The 14,584-nt window shown below is 40.5% G+C and overlaps 1 protein-coding gene across 3 annotated transcripts in view; it reads left to right on the forward strand.

The window, feature by feature from the left end:
- Window positions 1-14,584, forward strand: part of Rbpj (recombination signal binding protein for immunoglobulin kappa J region) — an 86,638-nt gene that overhangs the window by 577 nt on the left and 71,477 nt on the right. The window lies entirely within an intron of this gene.

The following is a 14,584-nucleotide window of genomic DNA, read 5'->3' on the forward strand; positions in this document are numbered from 1 at the left end:
GGTGGGCGCTGTGCTCGCCGCGCGGGGCGGTGGGTACCCCGCGCCTAGTTGGCCTGCCCCGGACCTCGCGCAGCTTTGTTCCCCACGGCCCGCGTCGTCCGCTCACGCGCTGCCGCTGCCCCGGGCCCCGGGCGCTTTGTCTCTCGGCGCTGCCCCCCGCGACTCTACCCCCGGCCCTTTGTTCAGCCGCCCTGGGCGCTCGTTGGGAGCCGCTCCGCGCCCTGCATCCCGGCTCCATCTCTTGCCCTGCGCTGTCTTTCCTCCGGTGCCCCTTTGTTGTGTCTCTCTTCTCGGTGGCTCCTGCCACAGCCCAGGCTCCAGATTCCTGTCTTTCTTCTTCCATTGTCTTTCTCCTGGTTAACCTCTCTCACCTTTCTGTTGGGTCCTTAGTCACCCCCCACCCCTCGAGGCTTTGTCTCCCCCATCCTCTGGCTTATTCTCTTAGCATCCCCTTCCCCTCGCGTCACCGCTGCCTGGATTTATCCATTGGCCACTGTGTCTTGTCTGCTGAGCTGTATCAGCCCCGGGGACTCCATCTGGTGCTTCCCAGTGCAGACAAGACTCCACGGTTTGTTTCTGTTTTTTTGACTGGAAGATAGATGCTTGGGGATACTTAGTTTTCTCCTCCGCACCCCTTACTCTCTGGATTACAAGTCGGTTTCTCCCCCCACCCCACCCCGCGTGTCCCTGTCTGTCGGGATTTTATTGTCTCCAGTTTTCTTTGCTGTCTCTTTGGGACCATGATTGTTTTGCTTGGAAACAGTAGCCCTGGAAAAAGATCTCGACCCTTGGTAGTTATTGCTCCCCTCACACCCCCATGGCGTCTACTGGTCTAGGCCAAGGGCAGCCGTGGTAGCTCTGCATCTAGGTTACCTAAGGATGGATGGGACGGTGTTTATGGTCCGGTAGTAAGAAGTAGTCGCTAGGTTTCTTGTTTTTTTTTTTCTTTCTGTTGATGTTGGAGAATAGTTTCAGATGTCCGCAATGGGTATTTATTTGGTGTGCGAGTACGAGGTGGGTGATTTTGACGTTGAAAACTTGTGAATGTTGAGGTGGAGAATTTTTATCACCTTTTTGGGCTCTAGATCTACAGTTTAGTTATTTTCTTGCTAACTGGTGTTTTGTAAGAAGGAGACACCCTGCTTGGGAATTTGATTTAAATGGTTTACTCTGGAAAAAAAAAGACCACCTAAATTAGTTTAGCATTTACGACTGTTAGAATTCACAATTTGAATTTGCAGTTTGTGTTTTTTACTTATATGAATGTATGACAAATCTGTCCCGTCACCAAAGAGCGTAGTTTTGTTTGGAAACTTCTTTTAGGATCTTTGTGGAGTATATTAGTTATATAGCCCTAGCTTCTAGTTTGGTTACCTTAAAGGTGCTTCCTTCTCTTACTAATGCTAGGGGAGCCTTAAGCTGCTCTCCGGTCTTATTGTTATGGTAATGCTAAAAGCTGGGGGTTAGGTCTGGGGGTGTGCTGTGGGGTATTGTATACTAATGGCCTGAATTATTCCTGTGCTAGGAATAAGTATTTTACCAGGATTGTTAATACTGAATACATTTTTCAGAAATTGCTAGCTGATCACTTTTAGACAATACATTCTTTTTTAAAATATTTATTATTTTTATTTTATGTGCATGAGTGTATTGCCTGCATGTATGTGAGTGCACCCGTGTCGTGCAAAGCCGCAGAGGTCAGAAGAGGGCTTCGGATTCCCCTGGAACTGGAGTTAAGGACTACGGTTCATAACCACCATGTGGGTGTTGGGAAGAGTATACACAAGATGTGTTCTAAGAAATGCTGGCACTTTAGAAAGTTTCTTTTTTTTTTTTTAAAGCGGTGATTTGAATTAGTAGGTTGAATTTTCAGTAATGGAAAACCATACTTTGCTTTCAATACATGAAGTGTTTTGTGAAAATTTGCATCCTGAGATCATGTATAGCTTTTACGAGATAATCCTCTGTCTGATATTTAGTACTAAACATTCCTTGAAGTTAAATCAGGAGCATACTGGTTCTGACTATAAGCAAAGTGTAAATGGTGTGTAATGATGGAATGCAGTTCTCTCTGACTTGTACATTTAAGACTGATTACACAGACATCATGAGTTACAGTTTGAGTTGTATTGTTTCTAATCACGTTTACATTTTATCTTAGCCAAAAGACTGAGAAGCGATCATGTAAGACTTTCGTATCACAAAATAAAAACAGTGCCTTTAAATTATAATCAAGCAGCAGCATGTTTGGGATTTATGGGATGAATTGTGACTGGGAAGCTTTCATTTTGAGTACTGTTGGTACCGCTTTAAATTTATTATTCCTGCATACTCGTAGGGAAAATATGAGGCTGGCTTGCAGTGTTTGGAATGGTTCTAGACATTCAATTTTTAAAAAGTTAAATTAATGTGAAAGTGATTTCTTGCCCTATATGCACAGATTTCTACTAATATCTATTAAATGATCAAGATTAAAAAAAAAGTGGGGGGAGGCCACTCTTACCTGATGAGATTTATTAGATAATCTTTGGTATTGTGGATGAGTAAGGAAAGTAAACTTTGTTTGAAAGTTAACAGATTTTAATTCTGAGGTTCAGTCTTTTTTTTTTTAGAAATATTTTGCATCTTGCTTCCTCCTAATACTAAATTCATGTTATTTCAACTAGGGGCAGTATTTTCTCATGGACTGACTAAAAGTTGTTATTTTTGGCATCTGGCTTTGTGATTATTTCCAAGTTATTCTACTTCCCCTGGGCCAGTTTCCTAACTCTGTAGTGAAATGGAAATGGAATAGCTTGCCACATCTGCATAGGATAGCTGTGCCTTAGGATTTGCAGAGCCTCTTGGATGGAAGGTGTGGTTGTGGTCAAAGAACTATGTGATATAAACTCATGTAAAGTAGGTCCTATTTTATAGGAAGTCAAGTCTGAGGTTGTGAACTAAGTTCTTGGCAAGTTACAGGGTTAATAGTCGAATGAGAAAAGTTCCAATATCACAGTTTTTGTGATAATACAGGTATGTTCTTTTTCCTACAAATTTAGAGGGAGAGTGTCAAGCAAAACAATTAAGATAGTATTTGTGTGTATTGTGTAAGAGATTGGAGATCTGTCAAACTGAAGTATAATAACATTGTAAAATTATCGATGCCTTTTATTGATTTCTGCATGTAGGAATTTTTTAAAACGTTTTATTTTTGCCAGGTGTGGTGGTGCACGCCTTTAATCCCAGCACTCGGGAGGCAAAGGCAGTTGGATCTCTGTGAGTTAAAGGCCACTGGTCTACATAGTGAGTTCCAGGACAGCTGAGGCTACAGGGAGACCCTGTCTCAAAAAGACCAAAAAAAAAAAAAAAAGTTTTATTTTCATTTTAATTTTATATGTGTGAGTATTGCCTGCACGTGTGTAAGTGCACACATGTGCAATGCCCTCGGAGGTCAGAAGAGGGCGTCGGATTTCTCTGGAACTGGAGTTACGGGTGGTTGTTAGCCTCCATGTGGGTGCTGGGAATGGACGACCCCCCTGTCCTCTGCGAGAGCAGCCAGTGCTCTTAAGCACTGAGGCATCTCTCCATCTCCAGTGATTTTTTAAAAAAAAAATGATATCACAAAATATTTTCACTGAACTCAGCCAAGTCTGTTAATAGTAATGACAGTATATATATATACAAGAATATTTTCTAACCACCAGGACCATAGTTTTGGCCTCGGTTCTTGGTCTTAAGAAAATGTTTTGTACTTGGACATTCTGTAGATATTTATTGATGAAGCCTGTTTCTTCTTTATTCCTCGTAGCTGATATTGTTGTCTGGTTCCCCAAGCAAGGTTTCTGGCTTCTCACTTTTTACTTCTGAATTGTTGAGACAGGCTTGCACCTTGGAGCCCAGGCTGGCCTGGTACTTGAAATCCTCCTGCCTAAGCCTCTCCAGTGCTGGGATTTCATGTGTGCACAGGACTGTACTGAGCCTTTACTTCCAGTCAGAGAACTGAGAACTGATAGTTTTCCCTCCTACAAAACCTCCTTAATGCCACAGATTCATGCTGTCATCACTTCTCACCTGCATTACCACAGGCCTGTTAACAGCCATTGCTTCTAGATTGACCCCTAGATTCTCCAGCTTCCCCATGGCTGCAGGGCAGTGTTTCTGAACTCTAGTTTAAAAAGCTTTCAATGGCTCCCCCTACAGCCCAAGAGAGGCAGAATAGCAGAGGACTTTGAGCTCAGGTTTAAGATTTTCTCTGTGCTGGGTTCCAGTTCCGTTTCTGCCAAAACTTAAATCTCTTGTTATTTATCAGGTTGGTCTGTCTATGCCTGGAAGCATCAATGGCAAGATAATTATTCCTAATTTAAAGGGTTGTTATGAGGATTAAATAAAAGCATTTAATAGAATTCGAGGCACACACTAAGGACTTAAAATCCTTTACTAGTATTTCATATATACCTCCATAAGTATTAATAAATACCTTCTCCAACTAAATTATTCTCCCTTTATATTCATGCCCATATTTGAGAACTTGGAGTTCCTACATAGGCTCAGCAGTCTAGTGCCTCCTTGAACTTGAAAATTAGGTTATCATTTCAGATCTGTCAGGTTAAGTTCCATGCCCCTATGTGTGTTATTAAAGAAGTGGTGTAATGCTCTTGGAAATGTGTTATTACTGTAATGTAATTATCACATTCAAATGCTGTTACTTGGTAACAGATACCTATATCTTCTTAATCATTTATATATTATACTCAGAAGAGTGCCCAGCATGCTAGGAGTCAGCAGAAAGATTCTCCCTTCACCCAACAAAAGACCTACAGTACTTTGAAACAGCAATGTAACGTGATGATATATAGACTGAATTTAATATATATTTTATATATATAGTATCATACTGGGTACTAGCATATCTCTTAGTGATGCTGTTAGGAAACAGTTGCTGGTATACTCAGTGGTATTGGTGTTTTCAGCCTTAGGCTGTCACATAGTACCTGAAAGCCTAGTGAGGCTCCTAGATGTTCTTAGATGGTGAGAAAACACTGCCTTACATTGTTTGTCCAAAACTTCCTAAGTGTGAATTTCACATTTTGTTCTTTGTCAATCATGAAGTAGTTCTCAAAAGATTTTTTTTTGTTTGTTTTTTTGAGACAGGGTCTCCCTGTAGCCCCAGCTGTCCTGGAACTCACTATGTAGACCAGGCTGGCCTTGAACTCACAGAGATCTGCCTGCCTCTGCCTCCTGAGTACTGGGATTAAAGGCGTGCGCCACCACGCCCTGCAAAACATTATTATTATTTTCATATTTAGACAAAAATTTGACCTAGGAGATTGTTTAGGCTTTGTTGCTCAGGACCTGAGTTTTATTCCCCAAACCCATGCTGTAATCCCAGTGCTAGGGAGGTACAGACAAACAGATCTCTGGATCCCTGCTGGCCAGCCAGCCTAGCCTACTTTGTGAGTTCTAAGCCAGAGAGACTCTTGTCTCCAAACAGAAGGTGGACAGTGCCTGAGGACTGACACCAGAGGTACCAGCGTTTGTCTTCTGACCTGCAGACAGACACACAGTCTTGCTCTGTAGCTCAGGCTTTCCTCAAACTCAATAGCCTCCTGAGTGTTGTGATTATTAGGTGTGCATTACCATGTCCAGCCAGGTTCTTATTATTTTTAAATGTTTCACATACTTCTTAGATGCACAAAAATGTACATTAAACTTTAGGATACTGTACACTTTTTTAAAGCCATGCTGTAGAATCAAATTTATGATCTATAGGGAGACTCGAATCGTTTGGAAAAATTACTTACTGCTAATTTCTTTGTCAGGTCCTACCTTTATAAAATAAGGAATTACACTTAAATTTATTTGCTAGGAACATGCTATCAAGTAAAAAGTAAAATATATAAAATTACCAAGCTCAAATAAAACAAGTTTGTGTGATTTGTAAAGAGTAAACAGGTATTTTAGTTATGTTAGTTTCATTGGCAGAGTTCAAGCTGCACTTTCTACTGCAGCCTGTGGTTTGTGGGTCATGTTTGAGGAAGGCAGCAGTGTGTTTAGTACATAGGACCGCAACCCTTGAAATACGTGCTTTGGCATTTTGAGCAGACATATTTGGTAAATTACTGCTTCACCAAGGATTTTGTCGTTGACCCCTGACTTTTGGGGAGTGTCCACTTTTAAAAAAATTCTTTTGGTTTATTTTTATTTTCAGTTATGTCTGTGGGCATGTGCACATGAATGCAGGTACCCGAGGAAGCCAGAAGTGTTGGATTCCTCCAGAAGCTAGAGTTACAGATGATCACTGGGAATTGAACTCAGGTCCTCTGGAAGAGCAGTATGCTCCTAATCCCTGAGCCATCTCTCCAACCCAGGGTGGCATGAGGCTCTACCCTGCTCTGTGCCTGGACAGCCATAACAAAGTAAGAATGCCGAATGCCCAACTGCTGCCATCTCTCAGACGCTCTGTCCATAGTTCTGGATGTCACTTAGAGTCTGGCATGGTATCATGATGTTATGTTGCTCATGCCTCATTAGGTCTGCTGCTGCTTGGGTGAATGAAATGATATCCTATGCAAGCATGTATCAGACTTATGAGGGGCAGTGAAAGTGGTGCTGATTGCCCAGCTGTATACATATTTGTGTAAATGTGTTGGGTTGAGACAATGTGGAGAGGTACATGTAGCAGCTGTTCAGTCAGATTGGTAAGGTTCCTGGCAGTCTTGAGAATAAGTCTTAAGTCTTTTAAGCTTATAAAAAAAGAAGATTGGGCATTCCAAGTTGCAAAAGCCTTGCACTAGAAGTGGTGCGTTGGATGGATGTGAGGTGTGTGTGGTACACTAGAAAATCAACTTGACCCTGGCCTTCTAATTCCTCTGCCAAGATTTCCTTCCTTTATTCCTTACCTGTGTTCCAGTGGTGTTAGAGCTAATTCGTATTATTAGTTAAATGATAGAATTGTAAGAGTAGTTTCTTATAAAAAGTTTAAGCAGGAAACGTATTATCACTACAAAACTACTTTTTGTTTTAAAAATTTTATTACAGAGTCAGAGAATTGTAAGAGTAGTTTTTCATAAAAAGTTTAACAGGAATATGTATATCACTACAAAACTGCTACTTGGTGTTTTAAAGATTTTATTATAGAAGCAGGTTGCTTTATGACATACAGAATCAATGTTGTAGGGTTTTGTAAACAACTTACTTTTGGACACAGCTTACTCTAGAACATACTGGCTTCAGATTGGTTTGCATTGGAACAAAGGTATTTGTTCCCTCTTCTGCAACACTGCAAACCCATTGAGGTCTTTTCTTCTGCATGCATACTGTTCAAATCGTATTTCTGGTTTTAAGTATGAGAAACATTTCCATGTAAAACAATCAGATGATTCTGTTCAAAGTTCTTGTGCTTACTGTACCAGTTGGAGGAAGCAGAGACAGAGGGGTCTGAAGGCTTGAAGAGTGGGTTCAGGTGGCGAGGTTGATCTGCGCTAGTGTCTCTCTTTCAGCACTGTTCTAGTAGTAATATGCTCATTAAAGAAACGGTTGTTGACTACTTACTAAGAATCAGACTTTTTGCCGGTCTCATAAAGATGACTAACATGATTTGGTGGTAATTATAGTTTAAGGAAAATTATAAATGCTGTGACACAAAGATAGTGTTAATGGGACACTGGTATCAGTCAGTGATCATCCTCAGCTGGAGGTTGTTCATAGGAAAAATGAGTGTTAATAGGACATTTTAACTAAGCCAGAAAAATGGTTGGGAGAACCTTGACTAAAACAATATAAGAAGGCATTTGATGGTGTTGGTGTGAGTATTAAATAAAGGAAGGGATATGAAAGGCTTTGCTCATTTTGGGGAATAGTAGATGCCTCTGCCTCCCAAGTGCTAGGATTAAAGGCATATGCCACCAGACCCAGCTTGTTTTGTTTCTTTCTCCCCACCTTTTTTACTGGGGCGTTGAAAAGACAGAAGGGGGTATAGAAATGGGAGAAAAAATTCCTGAATGATTGAAACCTGAATGATGAGAAAATCAGAAATGGAAGGGTCTGAGTGAAGTGGAACAGGGAACCTGTATGTCAAAATGCTTTGTTTATTTTAGCTAATACCAAAATATTTATCTTTGCATATTTATAAATATACCTGCAGTTTTATAGTTGTCTGTATTGATTATCTATCTACCTGCCTAATTCTTTCTGTGGACTCCAAAAGGATGGAGCCTGCTTTATTTTTCTTGAATAATTGCAGAGCAAATATCTCCCAGAATGCTACTTGCTGGATATGACTGGAACTGATTTAGTGATAGATGTACTTGCTGCTAGGTGGCACCTAGTCTAAGGTCTAAAGCTTGCCTTCAACAGATTGAACTTTCTACTTATGACCCTTGTAGAAATTGACCCTCCTGGATTATAGTCACTATTCTGCCTTTTCTGGTCTGTGCTGTTTGAAGCAGAATATGAAACATCTATCAGAGGGAAAAGCCTAACAGCTTTCGAGTATGTCCTGAAGGGAGTACAGTCATTGCAAGGGACCAAATTCCCCACTTCTGAATGTGCTTGTGCTTAAGACTGGTGGTTCTTCAATGACCGGCATTTTCACTGGAGGAGAATGTGGCCATTTTTTGGATTTGATGAAAGATGGTGAAATATGATCTGTAATGATGATGAGGCATGGTTCTGTTACCCTCCTCCTTACCCCTGTTCTGTACTCCAATTGCTGTGGCAGTCTCTGTGTGGAGTAACATTCCATACAGTGGTAACTGTATCCTGAGTTACAGGTATTATACATAGTATTAAATCCGTTAGATTCAGGAAGCTTCAGAGCTAGAAAAGACTGTATTCATTTATGTTCTAAAGTCCTTACTCCTTAAACAGGTACAGGCAGGTTAGCTAACCCACAAGTGGTTAGACTGAGCAGTTCAGTGACTGAGTTTGTTTGGTGGAACAGGGAGGCATATGTTGGTTATTTAACTCTTTTCTATGTTTTAATGTGTTTCCTCCCTTTCTTTGTGTGTGAATCAAGAACGCCAATTCTCTAGCTCCCAAGACCTGCCTGCCCCTCACAACGGTGCTTCCTAATTGCTCAGCCTTTTCTCCTTTGTTGTTTTCCTCTTCTTGTGTTTTTGGTTTTGGTGGGTTTTTTTTTTGTTGTTGTTGTCACTTGTTTGTTTGAAACAGGGTCTCCTGTGTAGCCCAGGCTGTCCTTGAATTCATTATGTAGCCCAGGCTATCTCAAACCCACTCCAGTCCACCTGCCTCAGCCTCCCTAGTGCTGCGATTATGGGCCTGTGCCACTATATTTTGGTTTTGTTTTTTTCTAAAAAATATTTTATTTACTATTTTTATTTCATAAGTATTCCCTGCATATATGTAAGTGCACCCATGTTGTGCAATGGCACCAGAGGTCAGAGGAGGGCGTTGGATCCCCTGGAATTGGATTTGCAGCATGGGTGCTGGGAATGGAGGTGGGGACCTCTACAAGAGCAGACAGTGCTCTTAACCTCTGAGCTATCTCTCCAGCCTTGTTTTTGTTTTTGAGACAGCAGTTTACTGTGTAGCTTTCTCTAGCCTTGAACTTGTTACATAGCTTTGACTGGCCTCCAACTTACCATCCTTCTGCCTTAGTCTCCCACCATGAACTCCATGACTGACTGCTGTTTTCCTGGTTTTGATGCTACTTAGAACCAGGTCTTGTCTTTCTGGCCGACTACGGTGGCCTCTATTGGAGCATAGCTGTCCTCACTGCATCCCCTCTGATCCACTGGACTGCAGAGGTACTTCTCCTCACTCCTCATCTCTACCTTGTTAGTTTTGCAGCTGGCTGTTTCCAGAGTCCCTGGAAGATGAAGGGCAAAGTGAGAAGAAAGATGTTTACACAGGGAAGAAAGGACACAGCTTGAAATTTCATGCTGAAAAATTGACTGCTTTATGAACTTGGTGATGAACATGCGGACATTTGTCTCGTGTCTATGCCTAGACAGTATTCTCTCTCATAGCTATGGAGCTCATTAAATCTGTTATCTGTCATTTCTGCTTATGCATGTTAAGGGAGTAAACTAAATTCATTTCGGCATTCTAAAGATAGTAGTGATAGGATTTGGTAATTGACAGCTTATAATAATGAATGCCATTATTTGATTAAATGGATTGCTGGTTTGCTATTGTAATAGTCTTAAAAAAAAAAAAACAAACCTGGGTAGTTGTAGCTTTCAAAGGTTATTTCATGAATATTGATAAGCCATTCTTTGATCTGCCCTTTCCCCAATACAGTCAATGTGATTATATGCATTTTGCTCACAAAATTTAGTAACATGTCATTTATGTAAACCTGTAGTTTCTTAGTTTTAACTCCTGAAAATGATCAGTTGGTAAACTTGGTACTTACTAAATTACAGAAGAATTTAAACGTAGGTTTACCTGATGGTTGTGGTTTGACTTTTTTCATATAGTTATTTCAGGGAAGTGACTAGAGTCTTGGCCAGTCTTGGAATCTTTTTCCCTTTCCCTTCCATTCAATCCCTTGGCCTGGTGCATGCTAGGCAAGTACTCTGCCATTGAGCTCCTGAAAGTTTTCTTAAGGACTAATGCCTGTCTTCATTATTTTTCTGCCTAGCATGTTATTAAAAATTAAATGTATAAGCTGGGCGTGGTGGTGCATGCCTTTAATCCCAGCACTCAGGTGGCAGAGGCAGGTGGATCTCTATGAGTTCAAGGCCAGCCTGGTCTACATAGTGAGTGAGTTCCAGGACAGCTGGGGCTACAGGGAGACCCTGTCTCAAAAAGATAAAAAAAAAAAACATTAAATGTATATAAATATATCTTATGGAGTGAGCCAGTGTAGTCTCATAGCAAGAAATAATACATGAATATACACTTTAATTTTTTTTAAATGCAGCATTCTATTTTATATTAGAAATGTCAACAGATAGCCCATATTCAAAAGATCAGGGAGTTGATATTTGTGACTTTCTGGGGTCCTCAAGGACATTGTGTGTTGGGGTAGAGATTTGAAGATCAGAGTTGGATTTTTTTTTGTTGCTGTAGTTTGGGGGATTTGTTTTTCTTTCTTTTTCTTTCTTTTTTTTTTTTTTGTTTGTTTTTAGACAGGGTAACCCCAGCTCTCCTGGAACTCACAATGTAGACCAGACTGTCCTTGATCTTGATCTTGATCTCACAGAGATCCACCTGCCTCTGCCTCTGCCTCTGCCTCCCAAGTGCTGTGATCAAAGGTGTACATCACCCCTGGTCAGGTCAGGGCTTTTTTGATTTATTTTTATTTTATGTATATGAGTGTATTGCCTGTATGTGTATAAGTACACCTGTGTCATGTATTGCCCGCGGAGGACAGAAGAGGACGTCGAATCCCCTGGAGCCCCATGTGGGTGCTGGGATTCAAACCTAGGTCCTCTGTAAGAACAGTCAGTGCTCCTAACTACTGAGCCGTCTCCAGCCCTGCGTCAGGGCTTTTAACTTGGTTCACACAGCTTTGCTTGTTTCTGCTTTTGCCCTTCGACTCCCTTCCGTGTATTGACAGGCTTGTGTTGTCTTTGCACTTGAATGCTTCCCTGCTGCTAGGAGGGGCCTTGACAGTTTCAGGTGTAAGTATGTATGATAGAATGTTTTAAGGAAAGGGAGATCACATTTTCTTTTAGATTGATATAAAAGTAAATCTGTTTTCTAGAAATGGATTCCAAAGTTACATTAGATTAGATTAGTTGTTCTCAAAAGGTTCTCTGAAGTAGCATAGTTGAAGTTTTCTGTTTAACTGTTAAAGTACGATCAGGTGCTCGTCTCATGTCATTTCATTAGACCCCCCCTTTCTGCTTTGTGTCTCAGGTGCCACCCTAACAACAAACTAGTCCTTTTCTGCCTACGTACCAATTTCACATTTTGTCCTTATTTATTTTGCCTTGGACAAAAATCACTTATTTGCCCTGCAACCTGAATTTCTTCATTAGTAAGGTGGAACACAGCTTATGGAGTTCTATCTTGTTTCTCTTGACCACAGTGTCTTTATGCTCTTGACTGACCATAAGCAGTCGCTACCTCCTGTACATTCCATCTTCTCTTTGGGACTCAGTCCTCTGTTAAATATATTAATATTTCTCCTCCTCTCTGTTTTAGTCATTATTTGACTTTGTAGCTGTGTTGCCAGAGTTCTCTTGGGATCTCTTGCATGATTAGACAAACCATATAATATATTTTTATGTGAATTTATTATGGTTTGTGCCCTCAGGTAGGGAGGGGGTAAATGGAGGAACTAGCCTCTGTTAACTTTCCCCCACGCAGTTGCAGTCCCAGGTTGCAGTTGCAGTCTCAGGTCTGTAAGTGCCCCCTCTCCCGACCACGTGGGTGAGGCCCTGGGGCCATCTCTCTCTCCACACCTCAGGGCTTCCATCCCCAGATGGTGCAGAAAACCCCTCCCAATTCCCCCAGTCGCCTGGGGGACAAGCTGTTACTTTGGATGTTTAGATCCAGATTTTAAAAATTCCTACAGATTGCTCTTCATGCCCACCAAACTTGTATTTTCCAAAGCAGTTTGTTTTATACACTGCCTACATGTGTAACCCCCAGTAAGCTTCATGCCTGTTTACAGTCCCACCCTCCTGGCTGCCCCCCACCCCCAAGTGTCCCCCTGCTATCTGAGTGTTTCTTCATTTCCTCCTCTCACTTTCTCAAATTTTGTTGATGACCAGATCTGTTTTCTTCTTCCCAGGTATCTCTTACTAGATAGTCTGAGCATTTTTCTACTTGTTTATTGGAGCTGCCTTATTCTTGAGGCTTACCTCATCCCTCACTTGAACTGTCTGCCAGTCCCTCACCCCTGCCTCCACCATGAGTTCTTCTCTGTGCTTCTTGGTGGTGTGTCCATCCGTTAGCATTTTGGGGGTTGTGGAATACTTGGTAACCTACTTTTGTTGTAAATGATGTTTTTGGATTTGGATTTTGCTGTCTAATTGCTGTCTTGTGAGCAATTATAAAATTGTATAGCTGCCACTTCCATCCTAAAGTTTTGTTTTCATTTTGAAGAAGGTGTCATCAGACACGTGTATTAAGTATAAGTTAAATCACTATGAAATATATATATATAGTAGTTTCTTTACATACCTAAGTTGCAGCCCCGAGAAACGATGTGCTAAGTGACAATGGGATTTTTCTTCCATATTCGAAATTCTTATCTTGATATGTATTGTTACAGTTTTTATGATTATTTTTATTATTTTACTTATTTATTGAGAAATAGAGGTTTTCCTCTAGCTAGATGGACCTGGAGCTGGAGCTGATTGTGTAGCATAGGCTGGTCTTTTGAACATCAGTCCAGCCTTAGCATCCTCAGTGCTGTGATAATACACTGTGCCTGAATAGTTTCATGATTCTTAGAGGTTTGAGTTAACTCTGTGTGTGTGTGTGTGTGTGTGTGTGTGTGTGTGTGTGTGTGTGTGTGGCTTATATTAAAGAACAGAATCAGCTCATGTAATAAAGTGCTACAGAAATAACAGTGCAAGGAAAAGTCGTGTCTGCATTAAACACAGGTAGGATTTTAATGCATTTATCCTTTCAAACTTAAACTTCAGAAAGCATTTTATGCTTTCCCTAAACTAACATACATGTGTAAAAAGCAAATGGCAGTTGCCATTGTAGAGCTTTGGGGAAGGTCTCCCTGTCTTGTTTGCAGTTTGGTGACGCTCCTTCAGACTTACACAGAATTCATTGACATGCATAGGCAAACTTTTGAGCTTACAACCATTCCATCAGTCCTCACTTCCTTGCATAAGTTGATCCATATTAATTAGGCAGCATGTTGCTCTTCTACTTGCTTGGGTCATTAGACACTTTCATGTGTTGCTATAGGGATCTGGGGTATGGGTTGGCCATTATTCTTAATGGCTGTTGGAGGTTATTTCCAAAACTTTTTTACATTGTTGCCATCAAGGTATCTTACGTATGTGTGAAAATACAAAATCAATCAAACTTGGGCTGGAGAGATGGCTCAGTAGTTAAGAACACTGGCTGCTCTTGCAGAGGGCCTGAGTTCCATGAGCTGAGTTAGGCTGCTAACACCCACATGGCAGCTAACTATCCTCTATAACTCCAGTTCCGGGGGATTTTGTGCCCTCTTCTGGCCTCCATGGGCATTGCATTCAGATAAAACATTCATAAATAAAAATCTGGATATTTAAAGTGGAATTTCTGTTTTTCACATCTATTTATTGTCCATTTACATTTTATGAATTACATTTATAAACTTATTTTCCTATTGAAGTATCTTAATTTGTGTAGGAACTTTTTTTTTTTTTAAATGATTTATTTAATAACAACATACTTAGAAGAAGCATATCATTACAACACAATTGACATATTCAATAACGTTTTCCTGAGGTAGGATGCATCTCTTTCAAATTTGGCTGTAAATTTTTAGGTTTACAGTTGAATTATTACAGTTATACAATATTGTACTCAGTATAAACCAACAACTACTTTTTAAAGTACCTTTCTATATAAGTCTTCATGTCATTTACAAGTCACAGATACATCAATAAAATCCATTGCAATTAGATTACTATAAAAGAACATCAATTGAAAAGTTTATTTTTAATACTGTGAATAA

Source organism: Nannospalax galili, unplaced genomic scaffold, assembly GCF_000622305.1.
Source record: "Nannospalax galili isolate Female #2095 unplaced genomic scaffold, S.galili_v1.0 scaffold777, whole genome shotgun sequence".
Lineage (NCBI taxonomy): Eukaryota > Metazoa > Chordata > Mammalia > Rodentia > Spalacidae > Nannospalax > Nannospalax galili.